The sequence below is a fragment of the Canis lupus genome, chromosome 1, assembly GCF_048164855.1.
Source record: "Canis lupus baileyi chromosome 1, mCanLup2.hap1, whole genome shotgun sequence".
NCBI classification, from domain to species: Eukaryota; Metazoa; Chordata; class Mammalia; order Carnivora; family Canidae; genus Canis; species Canis lupus.
The window spans coordinates 73,811,401-73,830,623 of record NC_132838.1 but is presented as its reverse complement, the minus strand read 5'-3'; the positions used below and the strand labels follow the sequence as shown (position 1 = coordinate 73,830,623).

Sequence of the window (19,223 nt, the reverse complement as noted above, 5' to 3'; positions counted from 1 at the left end):
CAAAATTCATCTCCACTTTCTAACCCAGACAACATCTCGGAGGCAGGTTCTCATGCTAGAAGGCAAGGGTTACCATATGATTTAGGTGACTTGGGTCACCCTCCCGGCCCCAGTCCGCCCACAGCCACCAAGTGGTTCACATAGCTGAAAACATGTAGCTCTTTTTAAATAGGTAAAATTTGGATGGTGCTAGGTTAATGGAAAACTATGAGAGTCAGGGTTGTTTCTGGGGCACCAGTTCAGTGGGCATGAGGACAGTCAGTGCAGTCCGAAGACGTGAGACCAAGCAACGAGAGGGAGGAAGGAATTCTCAGGCAACCACCTATTCTTTCCCTGCTTCTCCCAGCAAACTTTTGCCTGATTTCAGACCTTCTAGATCGTACTGTGCATTTTTATTCCAGATATCCTATTTTGTGTGTTTACACAGAAAGACAGGGCACAACCTGGAAAGGTCATGGGCTAAGGGATTAGGAGGCCTGTTTCAAATTACTGTACGACATGGAAGTACTGTGTGACCTTGAGCTAATTACCTAACCTCTCTGAGATCTTCTTTGTAAAACCAGTGGCTCTAAGCCCTTGATGAGACGATGTAAGTGATACGGTGCCTGGTGTATAGCAGGCATCTAAAAAAGTACTTTTCCTCCTCACTCTTCTCCTCCTTTGCTTTCTCAGGAATGCCCTGATCCTAAGGGTTGTCTCTCCTTTTTTGCAAGCTTCAGATATTTGAAGGATTCCTTAATTCTACAGTGGTGTTGAAGACTGAAATCCTGCATGCCACTCATGACTTGTGTAATCCTGAAGATGTTGATTAACTTCTCTGGGTATTCATTCATTCATTCATTCATTCATTCATTCATTCATTCATTCTTACCAGCTACAACTTGTTAGTAATTAACTGAGATGTGGTTGCTTTCTAACCAAATAGCCATTTAGTACTTCCTTCTCTATAAATAGGAGCTACAGTTTGACTTCCGGTAACTAGCAGAGATCTCTCCATCTCAAGGAAGACCCATGTCCAATGGACATGACTGACTTAAGATGACAGTAAGATCCCGTTCTCATTCACCAGTGAGTGCTCTAGGGTAAGCATAAAAAACACTTCTGGACAAAGAGACAGAAAAGAAGTCTGAGAGCCTCAGGAGGAGAGAGGTGCTTGTCTGTTGCTTCCTACTTGGGCTGCTGGCGGTGGACACGATGTCTGCAGAATTGGCAGCCATCTCAAACCCATGAGGTGACAGTCACAAGTATGAAGCCAGTGTGCCGAAGATGGTGGGAGGGATGGCTCGAAGGAGCTTGAAGGTAGTGTTAGGAACAGTCTGGAATTGCTGAATGAGTGCTTGGTCCTCACCTCTCTATTTTAATACTGAAAAAAGGAGGAAGGAAGAAAGTAGTTAATTCTGCTGGGGGTGCTGGGTAGCAGTGCTGAGTGGGGAGGAAGGAAGGGTATGGAAAGGCTTCAAAGAGGAGGTGGCCCTCCATGGACACTCACCTTAGTGGGAAAGACTTCTTGGAAGAAAGTGTGTGGTGCACAGTTCTTTAGCAAGTTTTCCAAGATGAAAGAAGTAAAAAAAAAAAAAAAAGGATGGTGGTTGGATGGTATCTACATTGGCCCCATGCTGCCCTGGGAAAACTGCAAGGTCCCATGCAATTGGGACTTTAGGGACCTGGGGAAATGATTAGAGTTGTTTGTTCTGCCCAAGTACTTGAAATCTCACGAATAAAAGGTTTTCTATGGGGATCCCTGGGTGGCGCAGAGGTTTGGCGCCTGCATTTGGCCCAGGGCGCGATCCCGGAGACCCGGGATCGAATCCCACATTGGGCTCCCGGTGCATGGAGCCCGCTTCTCCCTCCGCCTGTGTCTCTGCCTCTCTCTCTCTCTCTGTGACTATCATAAATAAATAAAAACTTAAAAAAAATATTTAAAAAAAAAAAGGTTTTCTATGAATACAAAATACGGCAATTGTCTACATTAGACCAGAGGAACATTACATTCAAAGGGAAGGGGAAAAATCTAAACATATTTATTTAGCATACAAAGTGGGTGTTCGTGCCAAAAACAATTCAGTAGGGTAAAAACCTACTTGGGCAGTGTCTGTACTAACAGAGCAGATGTGACACAGAGATTTGGTGGCCATGATTCATGCCAACCACATCAGCCCCCCTGACTTGTTCAATGGCTTGAGGCCCAGTGGTATAGTTTTTAGCATTCCACTTGTTCTATAGGATTTTGCCATATAATTTCAGCAATTTAGTACTTAGACTCGGCTAAATTCTGGCCAACACCATGAAATATTAAGAGGTAAAATAAATAAAGCTTTTGCTGGCTTTTAGATTCAATATAAAATTTTAACATGATCCATTTTTAATTACTTGAAGAATTTAATTACCTAGTGAAGATTCTGTTTCTGGTAGATGAGGACTTGAAGTTAAGACTTTTTCATCCTTCTAAAAAGCATATACAATTTATATGCTTATCTTACTTGAGGCCCTGATAAAATAGACCCCAAATGATTTAGAACTAATTCCTCAGAAAATAATTTAAAGCCATTGACCTCACAGCCACATGTTTTTATGTTATCAAGTAATTTCAGCCAGTTGTAAAACTGATAATATTTCACAACTATTTTTTCATACATGCACCTCAATTAGTTTTTAGGGTTTTAATGATGCCAAATACATTTTTTTTTCTCAGTGGCTATAAAACAAAAACAAAAACACAAACTCTTGACTAGCCATGCTGACCTCCTTTCTGTTCCAGGAATAAGCCAAGTTCTTTTATTCCTGAGGTCTGTGCACATATTGTTTCTCTCCCTTCCTTCCGTCCTTCAGTTTTTCCTTCCTTTCTTCCCCTCCACCCCGTCCTTCCCTCTCCTGTCCTATCCTTCCCTTCCCTCCCCTCCTTCTTCTTTCCCTTCCTCCTTCTTTCCTTCTTTCCATCTTTCTTCAGATATTCTTCTCATAAATATTTGTTCGGGTGGGTCCTTTTGATCTTCCATATCTCACTCAGGTCAAATGTTAGATGTTTCCATTTCAGCAAATGAGACCACTGCTCCTCCTGTCATGCAGACCCTGAACCCGGGAGGTTCTTGACCTATTTCCCTTGTTCTTCAGTATCCAAGGCATTAGCCTGTCCTACAGGTTCTTCCTCTCAGTTTTACCTGGACCAGGTCATATCATGTCTACTGCAAATTCTGGGGTAGACCACCTTCTTCTTCTAGCTTCTTCCTGTGGCCACCTAGCCTGCTATAACTAATACAGAAACTGTGTGGTGAATGGAAAACAAACTTGAAATAGATGATGTTGACTTGGCCAAAAAATAGTTGGAGGAGAAGTAAATGAAGCAGGCTGGACAGATGGAGGCCCAGCTTAGGCAGTAACAAAACTTTTGGTAAAATTGTTGCTTGTGATAACTTAGAAGGCAGACCACAGCCTTCTGAGCCTATGGAAAACAACATTTTGGAAAGCGTGTTATGGTATGTTACCTCCTGTTATAGTTGCTGTTCACACAAAGATTAGAAAAGAGAGAGGTGAACTGAGGAAAGAATTGGCGGATTTGCAATTAGCAGTTAAAGGTCTTGCAGGCTTAGAGAAACCACTCGCTTTTGGACTCCACAAAGAGCAGGAAATAAGACCAAAAGGCCCTCCTACAACAGAAGCTCAGTGAGGATGAAAGACTTGCAATGAAAATTATGTTAAGGGTGTTACTGTCCATGTAAGCCAAGTCTTTTCAGAAGGCCTTACAGGAGATTGAGAGAGGAGGCTGGCAGATAAAAAGAATCATGTCGAGGAAAGTGTCTATCTGCACGACAGCAGATAACTTGGAAATCATATTGCCGAAAAACTCAGGAGCCCTGGTGAAGCCAAAGAACAGTCTTGGGCCTCTAAACTTGTAGCAGTAGGAAGCTACTGAAAATGTTACCGTTCTCCAGGAGATTAGTCTCTGCTTCCTGCAGTTCAGAAGCAGCCATGGAGGGAGGTTTACAAGGTAGAACTTGGAGTGGAGAGACAAACCGACAAGAGAGCTCCTTCCAAGGGCAGAATCACTGTCAGAACACGGTATCTGCTTTTCTAATGTCCATCCAGCAAGATCCCATCGTTGGTATGGACCAGCATGGCTGTGTGCTTCCGAGGTTTTCCTGTTCTGACTTTGTGTAATGGTTGTCCCGCCTCTGCCCCACCGTTGCATTTTATGACAGTGTGCTGAGTTGGGGGAGCTAATGCTTTGGCATTTAGTTTATAGAATAAGGAACCAAGACTGGATCTGTTGGAGAGAATTACACATCACCCAGAGATCACGGATGTTGAGTTGCATGCAGTGAATGAGTGGGGCATTTGGACATTTCCATTAGAGAAAGGGTAAATTTGTTCTTTGTATGGGAAGAAAGGAGCAGTTGGATTTTTATTGGTTGGAAAGGCTGAGTGTGGTAGAGAAACGCTAGCTGTTTCCCTACTTCAGCCAGCTCTTTCAGTCTTAGGACCTTTGCACCTGCTGTTCCCCCTGACTTGGATGATTTTTTTCATTTCTCTTAATCTCTCTCTTCCTCTCTCTTTCTTAAAGACTTTATTTCTTTAACAGAGAGAGCAAGAGAGTACAAGCAGGGGGAGCAGCAGAGAGAGAGGGAGAAGCAGGCTCTCTCCTGAGCAGGGAGCCTGATATGGGGCTCCATCCCAGGATCCTGGAATTATGACCAGAGCTGAAGGCAGATGCTTAACCAGCTGAGCCATTCAGGCATCCCTCCTAATATATCTCTTAATATTGTCGTATTAAGGCTGTCTCTATCTTGTATTCAGACCTCAGCTAAAAAGCTGGCTCTTCCATGACGCTTTTCCTTACCACCAGAGCTAAGTGGCCCCCACCCAGGAACTTTCCGATCCATTATTCTAGTTTATTTTCTTAGTAGCAATTATTATTATCTAAAACTCTTTATTCTCTGCTTTCTTTGTTTATTACATATTTTCTTTAACCAGAAAGCCAGATCTTGTCTGAATTCAATGTCTCTTCACCACTGAATTCCTAGAGTTTAGCACAGTGACCTGCATCAAGAAGGCACTCACTGGCTGAATGAATGGATGAGGCCAAATCGTGTAAGAAACAGATCTTTTCTCGACCACCTGTAAGGCAGTTTTCCCAATCAAATATCCAAGATTATATAATTCTTTTCATTATATCTGATTCTGTGTTATCTGCATAAACCTTGACTTGAGCGATGTTTGCAATATTCCACGGAGTAACTGTCAGAAGTTTTTTAGTTGACCCAGGTTTGGGGACATCTAATAGACATAGCATTGAGAGGCTATTTCTGCTTGTTTTCATTTTAAAGTTCCCCAAATTGCCTATTCAGTAGTTGAGAGTTCAGCAAGTGATCTAGAGTCCATTGGGTAGCTTCAGAAAACAAAAATAAAATATCTTTGTCTAAAAACGTTTTGCCTATCCTTTTATTGTTAATTTATAAATCATTTTGTTTTCAATGCATCTTTTATAAGAAAAAACAAACATACTGTTGAAGTGTGTTGGTTGAGCCACTCTGATATTTTTGTTTATTTATTTTTAATGGGGTATTTAATCTATTTACATTCATTTTTTAAAAGAGATGCCTGTCATGTCACTTCACTCTTATTTCTTTCCCCTGTTTTATGAGCTTTGCTAAATTTCCTTTTCTAAAATTCCATGTGTTTATTCTATTAGTTATTACCTTTTACCAAAAGATATACTATAATATTTTAATGATCAAAATTATAAAGAGCATTTGCTCTTTATTCTTTTGGGTATACACCCAGCAGTGGGATTACTGAAACATATGGCAGTTTTCCACAGTAGTGGAGTCATTTCATATTCCTACCAGAAATGTATAAAGATTATAGTTTCTCCACAACTTGCCAACACTTGTTATTTCCATGTCTTTTTTTTTTTTTAATTCTAGCTATCTAGTGGATGTGAAGTAGTACATCATTGTGGTTTTAATTTGCATTTCTTTAATAACTAATGATGTTGAGAATCTTTTCATGTGCTCCTTGGCCTTTTGTATATCTTTTTTTAAAGACACATGTGTTCAAGCTCTTTGCCTGTTTTTAAAATTGGGTTGTGTTTGGTTGTTGAATCATAGTTCTTTATATATTCTAGACACAAGATGCTTGTACCTGGATTTGCAAATATTTTCTCCATTCTGTAAATTCTCTTTTAAATTTTTTGATGCTATCATTTGTAGCACAAATTTTAAAATTTTAATTAAGTTCAGCTTATCCATTTTTTTCTTCTGTTGCTTGTGCTTTTGGTATCACATCTGAGATTCCATTTCTGAATCCAAGATCATGAAGATTTATCCCTATGTATTCTAAGAGTTTGAAAACAGATGCTCAAACAAATCCCATATACACGCATCTTCATAGCAACACTATTCACAATAGCCAAAATATGGAAACAGCCCAAATGTCCAGCAATGCACAAATGGATGAACAAAATGGGGTGTATACATTTGGTGGACTATTAGTCATAGAAAAGAATGATGTTCTGATCCATGTTACAATCTGGATAAAATCATTACGTGCAAGAAGCCAAACCCAAAAGGATGGTATGATTCCACTTAAGTGAAATGCCCAGAATAGGTTAAATCCATTGAAAGAATGCAGGTTGGTGGTTTCCAGGGCCTGAGTATAAAGGGGATGGGGAGCAGCTACTTAATGGCTATGGGGTTTCCTTTTGGGGCATGCAAATGTTTTAGAACTGGGTGGTGAAGATACTAAATGTCACTGTCTTGTTCACCTTAAAATGGTGAATTTTATATTCTGTGGATTTCACCTTAAAAAAATTGTAAAGATCAAAATACTATCTCTTTATTCCCTCTCTGAAAGATAATAAATTTGATATGCTTCCCCCCCGCACCCCGAACTTCCTATTCCTAATTTTTACTGGTTTTATTCAGCATTTTGAATACAGATTATTAATTTTTTAACATTATCTATTCCAAGACTCAGTGTTTATATTTGCATTGTGCTTCATACTACATCAACTATAATTATCTAATTTGTATATTTTTAAGTTTCATTTTTCATTAGTATTTGAAGGAAATACTACTTCTTATTCATACTTGAATATGTTGCAGTATTTCTTTGAGCAATTTTTGAAGTGTATATCTATGAAATTTTTTCTGAACTTGCATTCCTGAGGACGACTTTCAGTTGCTCTCACTTATATATGATTGTTTGGTTAGGCACAAAACTAGGACACGCAGGAAAATGGGAGTGGGTATACTTTTCCCTACTACTCTGGCACAAGAGAACAAAACAACTCAGTAAACATAACATATTTTTTATTTTTTGAAAAGACTTTATTTACTTCAGTCAGGGAGAGAATGAGAGTGAGAGAGAGATAGAGAGAGAGAGAGAGAGAGACAATGAGTGATGGGGGAAGGAAGGTCAGAGGGAGAAGTAGACTCCTCACTGAGCCAGGAGCCTGCTGTGGGGCTCCATCCCAGGACCTTGACATTATGACCTGAGCCAAAGGCAGATGCTTCACTGACTGAGCCATCCAGGGGCCCCAACATAATATTTTTTAAAAGATTTTATTTATTTATTTGAGAGAGAGATAGCTGGAGGGAGAGAGAGAGAGAGAAAATCTGAAGCAGACTATGCACAGCATGGAGCCCGACACATGGCTCCATCTCACAACCACAAGATCATGACTGAGCCGAAACCAAGAGTCAGCCATACAAATGACTGAACCATCCAGGTGCCCCAAGGACATAATATTTTAATGCACTATTTAAAAAACTCAACATGAATGCAAAAATCTATGCTGTACAAAATATCAAAATTTTAAATAGACAAGATCTATGGTGGCCAAGATTAGGGTGAGGTGAGTCACACAAGTGGAATATTGGACCCCTCCATTGTCCTGCGTCACTTTTGTGACATTTGTGAATGTAGATGAGCATTTATTGTATTATTATATATTATATTATTATATATCATATCATTATAAGATATAATATATAATTATTATTATTATTATTATTATTATTATTATTTTACACTAAAAATGTTTCTCTTGATTACTAAGTTTTCTGGCTTTCCTTTAAATTTTGCCTGTAAGAGTCTTAATCACCTCACCTATTCCTGCATTTGCTTAGAATATAATTTTTTATCTTCAAAACTCCCCAAATTTTGCTCTGGAAGAACAGTTCTAAAATCTGGCTTCACATTAGAGTCTAATATTATTGGATAAAATCTAATAGCCAGGCCCTTAAATTTCTATTCTCTGAGACATTCTTCAGCTGTTTCTTGCACACATGTTTTTCTCTATTTTTGCATTCCTCTGGCAGTGCTAAGGGTAGTTGAAGAGAGGGATAGGTAAGTGTATACATTCCACACATTTCACTTAGATCCCAAAATTATTTTCTTACATTTCCTCCACCTAGATATGGATTATTTAGTTATAATGTGCAAGGTAAAAATGTAATATTCTATAGTGACACTCTGGAGGCACCTGTGACCTCTCACATAAAGTCCCCTGACAGCGACGGTGTGGGCAGAGGATGGGGCTCTACTTAGTTATATTATGTATAATTAATTACTTATTCCATTTGGCAGATCCCTAGGATTTCTTGGTGGAGGAAAAGTAAGAAAACGAAGGAGATCAGGCATGGGGATGTTATGTAACTTATTCAAAGTGACACAGCCAAGTCTGCTGGGGCTTGGGGTTCAGACAGTGCTGCCTCATTCTAGAACCCACGCGTCTAACGACTTGACTCCAGACTTAGGGAGCAAGTAATAAGCTCTTTTTTGAAAGTGTGGAAATTGAGGCCCAGAAACAATAAGATAATAATAAGCTCTTTTTTGAAAGTGTGGAAATTGAGGCCCAGAAACAATAAGATAAGTTGTGAAATGGGTACTTGAACTTTTGTCTGACTTCAGCAATGCTACATGAAGCAAATTCTAGCTGCCCAAAATTAGACATAGCTTCAGAGATTATATTATTTCAAAGCATAGTCTGTCATTTTACAGATAATCTGCAATCACTAAAATCACTTACCTGAACCAATCAGGAGCTGGTTCTGTGCAGCAAGCCAACTTTACATATCAAAGGGAAGCTATTGTTTGAAACACCATTTCTATTAAAAACAAAACAAAACAAAACAAAAAAACAAACCTAAACCACCATGAGATCTAATCCTTGATGGCAGCACAGCTCTTCATAGTAAATTCAAGAGTCTCATTGTTTCTCTTCAACAAGAAGACAACTCAGGAAAGGATTCTCCAGACACTGAGACCATTGTAGGGGGCTATGGGATCCAGAGGTTTTCATGAGAGTGAAAATGCCCTTTAAGATCAAAGCAAATTGTCTTCCGAGCGGCGTCCAGTGGGCCATCCTCTGAAAAGTGACCCACTGTTCAGCACAGCTCTTTCCAAGACACTGAATTGGAGCCAGCTGGTGCCTGAACATACCTTGTATGTCACCTTCTGATCTCTGTTTGAAGGCCAACTGTATGTGATTAAGGGTAAGAGACACAGAGCTTGTGTTAAGCTCAGGATGTAACTTGTTGAATGAATAGCAATTGACTTGAAAATTGAACGAATGGATTGAGTTTCTTCTCTCTCTTTCCCTCCTCTCTCTCTCTCTCTTTTTTTAATAGAGAAAGATTAAATCCCTTGGACCCAGTCAGATCAGTGCTTGCTGTTTTTGAGAAAGAGATTTTTGAGAGAGGGCTGTGAATTGCAATTTGAGTAGGAAGAAATTTTTATCTAAACATGTGCATCATCTAATGGCAGAAATGGCTCCAAGTGAAGGTATGTTTTGGCCTTTTAGCATTTCCCTTATGGTGGCCAAATTAGTCCCCACCCTGCCCATTCCAAGCTCTTGCTGGTTCTTAAAACCTATCCACACATTTGAATCGCCTTGAAAATTGAAAGAAAGAAAAGCAAGCAAGAAGAAGGAAGGAAGGAAGGAAGGAAGGAAGGAAGGAAGGAAGGAAGAAAGAAAGAAAGAAAGAAAGAAAGAAAGAAAGAAAGAAAGAAGAAGAAGAAAGAAAGAAGAAGAAGAAAGAAAGAAAGAAAAAGAAAGAAAGAAAGAAAGAAAGAAAGAAAGAAAGAAAGAAAGAAAGAAAGAAAGAAAAAGAAAGAAAGAAAAAACTAATGCCATTGGTTCTGCCCAACACATTCTAATTTAATTGGTATGGGGTGTGGTGTGAGAATAGGGATTTTTAAAGGTCCTCAAAGCAATTCTAACACACAGCAAAGTTTGAGAACCACTGGGAACTACTTTAAGCTCCTTCCCTCTAAAGAGGCACCAGCTGGAGGCATGCTTTACACCAATATGTTTGCTGAATATAAACATTGCAGTGCAAACTCTTGCACCAAAGAATCCTGAGCTGCTTGTGGACAATCTTCGGAAAAGTTAGAATTTGTAAACTGATAATACATATAATTCCACAGGTCCATATGGTTCCTGTTATCTTGAGGGAACTATACACATTTGCCTTGCCCCTGGATGAAAAGATAAATAACAGATGTGGGTAATTTTTATCATACTTGTACTGAAAAATAATAGAAAAATAAGAAAGGAAGGGGGCAGAGAGAGAAGAAAAACACATGAAAATAAACTTCAACTTAATCATTCTAGGCTATATTGTATTTTTAAGGTCCATTTATAAAATAGACTAGAAGGAACTGTGTCACATAACTGTCCATTTCTAAGAGAGGCAATCTCTACAGCGACAAGAATGAATATTAAAAATTTGGGTGTTAATAGAATACACTTAATCAAGTTTTTTTTTAAATCAAGTTTTATATATAAAATTTATATATAGCTTATTGTGTGCCAAGCACCATTCTAAGCATTTTACATTTTATATTTACATTTACATTAAGCATTACATTGTCCAAGTATTTTATGTAAAAGCAAATATGTATTAATTTATTTAATTCCCATTACAACCCTGAGATAAATACTATTTTCATTCCTATTTTATAGATGAAGAAACTAAGACCCAGAGAATTTAAATAATTTCTCCAAGGGGCTGTGGTTATTATGTGGTGGAGCCATGAAGTGAACCCAAATAGTCCAGCTTTAGATATCATTCAAAGGTGTCCTAAGGTGCTGGTGATGACCTGGTCTTCATAGAGGGAAGATCCTTCCCATCTACAGAGGTGAAGTGAGTGTGAAGCTGAATGAATGAATTCCATGGGAGAATGGCACCAAGGTTTAGAATGGCTGGGAAATAATATGTAATAATAATACCAAGCATTGGGATCCCTGGGTGGCGTAGCGGTTTGGCACCTGCCTTTGGCCCAGGGCGCGATCCTGGAGACCTGGGATCGAATCCCACGTCGGGCTCCCGGTGCATGGAGCCTGCTTCTCCCTCTGCCTGTGTCTCTGCCCCCGCCCCTGTGTGTGTGACTATCATAAATAAATAAAAAATTTTAAAAATATATTAAAAAAATAATACCAAGCATTGAAGTGTCCTATGTGCCTAACACTGGGTGAAGTTTGGGTTTGATTCTCATCTTCTGTACCTTTTTTTTTTTTTAAGACTTATTTATTTATTTTAGCAGGGGGCAGAAAAAGGCAGAGAAGCAGATTCTCCTCTAAGTGCAGAGCCTGATGCAGAGCTGGATCCAGGACCCAGAGATCATGACCTGAGCTGAAACCAAGATTTGGACACTCAACTGACCGAGCTACACAAGCACCTCTGATTCCCATCTTATGTAGTTCTTAGCAGTGGTGTCTTTCACCCCTGAAGGTCTGCCTAAGAAACCAACATGGTGGACTTTGGCTATTGTCTCTTAGAAAAGCTTTTACAAAAAACATACATCTAGCTTATTTTTAAAAGAATTTTTACTATGTAATATGGCATGTAGAGTGAACATATAAAAATGTATTATGTATATATGTTTATTTTTAAATAATATTTATTGAACACCCATAAATTCATTGCTAATACTTGGATCGGGACTAGAGGTCAAGTAAGCCTACCGCATGCTTCTGTAAATAAAGTTTTATTGGAACACGGCCAGAGCCATTTGTTTACATATTGTCTATGCTGTCTTCTTGCTACAACAGTAGATTTGAGTAATTGCAACAGAGAGCAAGCATATGGCTCATAATGCCAAAAATTTTTACTCTCTGGCCCTTTATAGGTAATGTTTACCAATTCCTGAGTAGGATATCTCTTCCTGATTATACTTCCTTTTCCACCTTCAAGAGGCAACCACTCCCAAATTCTGTCTTTATAATAAGAAAACTGTTTAGTTTTGTCTTTTTTGGATACAATATAAATAAAACCATGGGGATGAATTATTTAGCAATGTATTCCCTTCTCTTAATCTTGTGTTTGTCAGATTCATCCATATTGATGTGCGTGGCTGAAGTTCATTAACTTTTATTGTTGTATGATTGTCTATTTATTGTATGAATATATCTCAATTTATCCAATCTGTTGTTGATGGGCATTTGTGTTGTTCTAGTTTTGCTATTTTGAGTAAAGCTATTGTGAACCTTCTTGGTATGACTCTGGGTACACACACACAAGAAATTCTCTGGTGTAGATACTTACTGGAATGGCGAGTCATAGGTGTGTGTATATTCCTTCTATGTGTGTGTATTTATGACCATGGGCCATGTGAATATCCATATGCACGCACCCTATATGAAAATTCTGTTTAAACTATTTTCAGAGTGGTTAACGCAAATTATACTCTCACCTGCACTATACTAGAGTTCTGGTTGTTTCATGTATTCAACACCTAGCATTGTCTGACTTTTTAAATTTTTGCCAGTATGGGATGTGAGAAATGATATTTCATTAGACTTTAATGTTTATTTCCCTTGGTAATGAGATAAGACACTTCCTATTTATTTATGGGCTATTCATATTTCCTCTTCTATGAAAGATATGTTTATGTCTTTTCCCATTTTTCTAATTTTGCCTGTTATTGATTCATGTATATTTATTTAAGTTATATATTCCGGATATTACATCTATGTCAGCAGATTGTGAAAAGTATGTCTTCTCTCAGTTCCTGACTTCTTTTTACCATTTTGTTATGGTTACTGTTTGATTGACAGACATTTAAAAATATAATCTATTTAATAATCTATCAATTTTTCCGGATGGCTTGTGAAACTTGCATTTTGTTAGAGAAATAATTTGTTTTCCTTATCATCTTCTAAAGTTACCAGGGTTTTGCCTTTCAAAACTGGCTTTAACCACTCAGGAAAACTGTGTGGAGGTTCCTCAAACAGCTAAAATTAGATCTGCCCTATGACCCAACAATTGCATTGCTGGGGATTTACCCCCAAAGATACAGATGCAGTGAAACGCCGGGACACCTGCACCCCGATGTTTCTAGCAGCAATGTCCACAATAGCCAAACTGTGGAAGGAGCGTCGGTGTCCACCGAAAGATGAATGGATCAAGAAGATGTGGTCTATATATACAATGGAATATTAGCCACTAGAAATGACAAATACCCACCATTTGCTTCAACGTGGATAGAACTGAGGGTATTATGCAGAGTGAAGTAAGTCAATTGGAGAAGGACAAACATTATATGGTTTCACTATATGGGGGATATAAAAAATAGTGAAAGGGAATAAAGGGGAAAGGAGAGAAAATGAGTGAGAAATATCAGAGAGAGAGACAAAACATGAGAGACTCCTAACTCTGGGAAATGAACAAGGGGTAGTGGAAGGGGAGGTGGGTGGAGTGTTGGGGTGACTGAGTGACGGGCACTGAGGAGGGCACTTGGTGGGATGAACACTGGGTGCTCTGCTGTATGTTGGCAAATCAAACTCCAATAAAAAATATACAAAAAAAAACTGGCTTTAAAATACCTGGCACTGAGTTTTGTGTATGTTTTGAGGAAGAGTCCAATTTAATTTTTTCTATGTTAACTGAATGAATTGTATAACATTATTTATTGAAAAGTCCATTTATTCTCTCACTGAACTGTAATGCTGTCTCCATCATACATCAAGTTTTTATACATTCATTTTTTTTTCTCTGTCATACCCCACAGTCTAAATTCTATAATTTCTGGTTAGGCAAATATTCACCTCCCTCTTAGTTTTCATTATTTTTTATATTTGGTTTATTCAGGAGTGTTTTGGATATTTTTGTTCACTTGTGCTTTGATGTGTATTTTGCAATTAATTTGTCATGTACCAAGAAAAAAAAAAAGAAAGACTAAAATTTTGTTAAGCTATAAATCAGTTTGGGTGATTTGCCGTCTTTTCTTGTATTAGATCTTCCAATCTGTGAACATAATATATTTTTTGCATTATTTTCATTCATTTTGCCTACTTTCAAAAAAGTTTCATCATTGTCTTCATAGAGATCTTACTATTTCTATTTGTAGATTCTTTTTTTTTTAATTTTTTATTTTATTTTATTTATTTATGATAGCCACACAGTGAGAGAGAGAGAGAGGCAGAGACACAGGCAGAGGGAGAAGCAGGCTCCATGCACCGGGAGCCCGACGTGGGATTCGATCCCGGGTCTCCAGGATCGCGCCCTGGGCCAAAGGCAGGCACTAAACCGCTGCGCCACCCAGGGATCCCTATTTGTAGATTCTATTGGATTTTTTATGCCATTATATTACATATAAATAATGAAAGTTTTATTTCTTCCTTCACAATTTTTAAAGATTTTTACTTCTTTTTCCTGCCTTGCTTTATTTACTCTTTAAGATTCCAATATTTGCAGTAATCTGGTCTTTGATTTTTTTTTTATCTTGCTTCAATATTTCATAATTGGATATATTTGTTCAAATTGTCTTGAAAGTATCTTTTAGGAGCTTAAGACATCTGCTATTACTTGCAGTTTGAGATATTCTTATAAAAGGATGCTAACCATTATCAATTTGATTTTATCACAGCTCTATCAAGATGATTGTGTGATTTATTTTCTTTTAATTACTTAAAAGGATTTATCCTTTAGTTGATATTTTCAAATACGTTTTATGGAGGCATGATTTATATACAATAGAGCTTACCACTTTAAAGGATACAGTACAGGAGCACCTGGGTTGCTTAGTCGGTAGTGTCCAGCTCTTGATTTCTGCTCTGGTCATGATCTCAGGCTTGTAGATGGAGGCCTGAGTCGGGTTCTGCACTGGGTGTGGAAACTGCCTAGGATTCTCCTATCTCTCTCCCTCTCCTTCTGTCCCTCCCCATCTTCCCTTCCCTCTCTAAAAAAAAGAATAAATAAAAAGAAAATATACAGTTCAGTAAGTTTTGGTAAATGTGTGCAAACAACATGACAAATAAGCTTTATAATTTTTCCAATACCCCAAACTTCCTTTGCAGTCAGTACCCACCCTTATTAAGTTCCAGTAGAACTACTGACCTGCTTTGTTACTATAGTTTTCTCTTTACTTTGATTAGTGTTTGAGTGTTAAGCCAACCTTGCATTTCTAGGTTAACTTTGTCATGATATCTTTTAAAAATAGATTTATTATAAATGGCTTGTACTAGGCTTGCTTGTGCTGTCCTTGCCTGGTCAGTGTTATGATTATATAGCACCCATAAAGTGAATTGGGAACAGTTTCTTCTTTCTATGGGGATAATTTATATATTATCATAATTATTTGTTCCTTAAAGACTTTGCTAATTTTACTATAAAACTATTTAATCCCAGAGATTTTTTGAAGGAAGATTTTAAAAATACTGATTTGTGGGGCACCTGGGTGGCTTAGTCGGTTACGTGTCTGCCTTTGGCCCAGCTCAGGTCAGGATCTCAGCATCCTAGGATCCGGCCCCGAGTGGGGGTCCCTGCTCAGCGGTGAGTCTGCATCTCCCTCTCCCTCTGGTCCTCTGCCCCCTCTCCCCACTTGTGCTCTCTCTTTATCAAATAATTAAATCTTTAAAAAATTTTTGATTCAGTTCTTTAAATAGTTTAGTTTATTTTTCCAGAAATTTTTTCCTTTCATTTAAAATTTCAATTTTGCTAGGTTAAAATTGATTCTGATAACTCATTACTTTTTTAAGACTTATTTTTTCTTTTAGAGCAGTTCACAGCAAAAGGGAGAAGAGGGTACATAAATTTTCCATTTATCTCCTGCTCCAGCACATGCATAGGCTCCCACATTCTCGACATCCTGATCGAGAGTGGTACATTGATGAACCTATATTGACACATCAGTATCACCCCAAGTCCATGGTTTACATTAGGATTCATTCTTGGTGTTGTACATTCTGTGGATTGGATAAATGCATGATGACATGAATCAACCATTAAAGTATCATACAGAATAATTTTACTGCCCTAAAAATCTTCTTTGCTGTGCCTGTTCCTCTCTTCCTCACCTTTGTCCCTGGTAACCACTGACCTTTTTACTGTCTTCATAGTTTTACCTTTTTCCAGAATGCCATATAGTTGGAATTATAAAGTATGTAGCCTTTTCATATTGGCTTCTTTCATTTAGTAATAATTTGCCTATAAGATTCTTCTATGTTTTTTCATGACTTGATTGCATATATCTTTTTAGCAATCAATAATACTCCATTGTCTAGATGTATCACAGTTTATTTTTCCATTCACTTACAACATCTTAGTTCCTTCAAAGTTTTGGAAATCACAAATAAAACCTACTATAAATATCCATGTGTAGACTTTATGTGTGGATATGAATTTTTGACTCCTTTGAATGAATACCAAAGAGCATGACTGCTGGATCAGATGATAAAAGCATGTTTAGTTTTCTAAGTAACTATCTTCCAAAATGGTTGTAGCATTTTTGCAACCCAGCAGCAATGGATGTGAGTTTGTTTTGCTTGACATGTTCACCAGCATTTGGTGGTGTCAGTGTTCTAGGTTTTGGCTATCCTACTAGGTGATATAGTGCTATCTCATGGTTAATTTGCATTTCTCTGATAACAAATGATGTAGAACGTGTTTTCATATACTTCCTTGCCATATAGTATCTTCTTTGGTGAGATGTCCCTTAGTATCTTTGGTTCATTTTTAAATTGGGTTCTTTATTTACTTATTGTTGGGTTTTAAGAGTTCTTTGTGTATTGAATAGTAGTTCTTTATAGGATATATCTTTTGCAAATGCTTTTTTTTCTAATTTGTAGATTTTTAAAATTCTCTTGACAGTGTTTTTTGCAGAGAACTTTTTAATTTTAATAAATTTTAGCTTATCAATTATTTCTTTCATAGACCATGACTTATTACCTTTTAAATTTCAATAGAATGTGAAGTTATGTTTCTCTTTCTATCTTCCCTTCTCTCAGATATCTTTTTATTTATCTTTAATTTAATTAATTTGTGAACGAAGACAGTATTTTGTATGACTTGTGCCCTTTTATCTATATTGAGACTTTGTTTACAGCTTGTGATACTGTCTCTCTTGGTTATTGTTCCCTGAACATTTAAGAGAATGTATTTTTTACTATTGTTGAGTTGAATGTTCTATAAATGTCAAGTAAGGTAAGTTAGTTGAGAGTGTTGCTCAAGTCTTTCATATTATCATGGATTTTCTATCTACTCACTCTATCAATTAGTGAAAAAGAGATATTGACATCTCCAATTGTAATTGTGGATTTATCTATTTCTACTTGCAGTTTTGTCCAGTGTTTGCATGATGTATCTTTTTCTATCCATTTCCTTTAACCAACTGATCTTTGTATTCACATCAGTAAGATACATGAATGCAACATGTATCTTGAGTCTTGCCTTTTTATTCAATCTGACAGTCTTTGTTTTTTAAATTAGAGTATTTAGGCCATTTACATTCCATGTGGTTATTACTGTGGGTTAAGTTTATTTTATTTTTTTTAATTTTTTTTAAATTTTTATTTATTTATGATAGTCACAGAGAGAGAGAGAGAGAGGCGCAGAGACACAGGCAGAGGGAGAAGCAGGCTCCATGCACCGGGAGCCCAACGTGGGATTCGATCCCGGGTCTCCAGGATCGCGCCCTGGGCCAAAGGCAGGCGCCAAACCGCTGCGCCACCCAGGGATCCCGTGGGTTAAGTTTAAATCTACCATTTTGCAATTCAATTTCTAATTTTCCTATTCTTTATTCCCCCTTTCTTCATTTTGCCTTCTTTTTGTACTGAGTATTTTTAAAATCCATTTCACTTTTTTTGCTGGCTTATTAGTTATTGTTTTGCTATTTTAATAGCTGCTTTCAGATTTATAATATGCATCTCTAAATCATCACGGTCTACCTTGTAGTGATGTTATATCACATGGTGTACATATAAGAACTCTACCATAGTAGACTTTAACTTCTCCCCTCCCAGTAATTGTGTTGTGGTTGTCATATATTTTACTTTTACATATGTTATAAACTTCACATGACTTTGCAATTGTTTTTATTTAAACAATCAATGATATTTTAATGATATTTGAACAGTAAGAAAAACTCTTATATACTTACCACATAGTTATAATTTCTGGTGTTTTTTATTTCTTTATATAAATCTATATTTCCATCTGGCATCATTTTCCTTCTGTCTGAAAGTGCTGCTGATGAATTATTTGTATATTTGAAAAAGTCTGTATTTTCTTTATTTTTAAACATATTTTTGTTAGGTATAGAATTCTATCTTGACAAGTTTGTATTTCATTACTTAAAAGATGTTCCACTGTCTTCTTGGATACATTATTTACAATGAAAATCTTTTATGAATTGTTCTTCTCACTGATTTATGAGTGATTTTATTATGACATACCCTGGTGTGGTTTTCTTTATGTGTCTTTTGCTTGAGGTTCAATGAGATTCTTTGACTGTGGGTTTATAGTCTTTTTACTTATTTGGAGAAATTTTATTTCTTCAAAAATCCTCTCTATCCCTTCTCCTTTGGATACTTTAATTATGTGCATCTCACACCCTACTAATCCTTTGTTTATTGTTTTGTTTCTTTATTTTGTTTTTCTTTAAGGCATTTTTTTACTTTATGTTTTACTTTATATACTATCTCTTGCTTATGTTTTCAAGTTTACCAATGTTTTCTTTGACAATGTATATAGTCTTTTGATTGATTTTTCTCCTCATTATGATTCACATTTTTCTTGCCTCTTTGAATGCCTGGTAATTTTTGATTGGATGCCAGAAAATAAATGTAACCTTCTTGGATGCTGGATATTTTGCTTTCCTTTAAATATTCTTGATATTTTTTTCTAGGATGTTGAGATATTTGGAAGCACTTTATTTTTTTAGGTCTTGAGTTTAAGGTTTGTTAGGAGGGACAAGAGCAGTGTATAGTCTAGTGCTGACCA

The 19,223-nt window shown here is 37.1% G+C and overlaps 1 protein-coding gene across 1 annotated transcript in view; it reads left to right on the top strand.

Moving 5' to 3' along the window:
• Positions 1-12,005, top strand: part of LOC140638332 (uncharacterized) — a 47,515-nt gene extending 35,510 nt beyond the window's left edge. The window contains exons 6-8 of the mRNA XM_072835476.1: positions 673-821; positions 10,967-11,142; positions 11,548-12,005. The gene's annotated coding sequence lies outside the window, so the exon portion shown is untranslated. The remainder of the gene's footprint in view (positions 1-672; positions 822-10,966; positions 11,143-11,547) is intronic.
• The last annotated feature ends 7,218 nt before the right edge of the window (positions 12,006-19,223 follow it).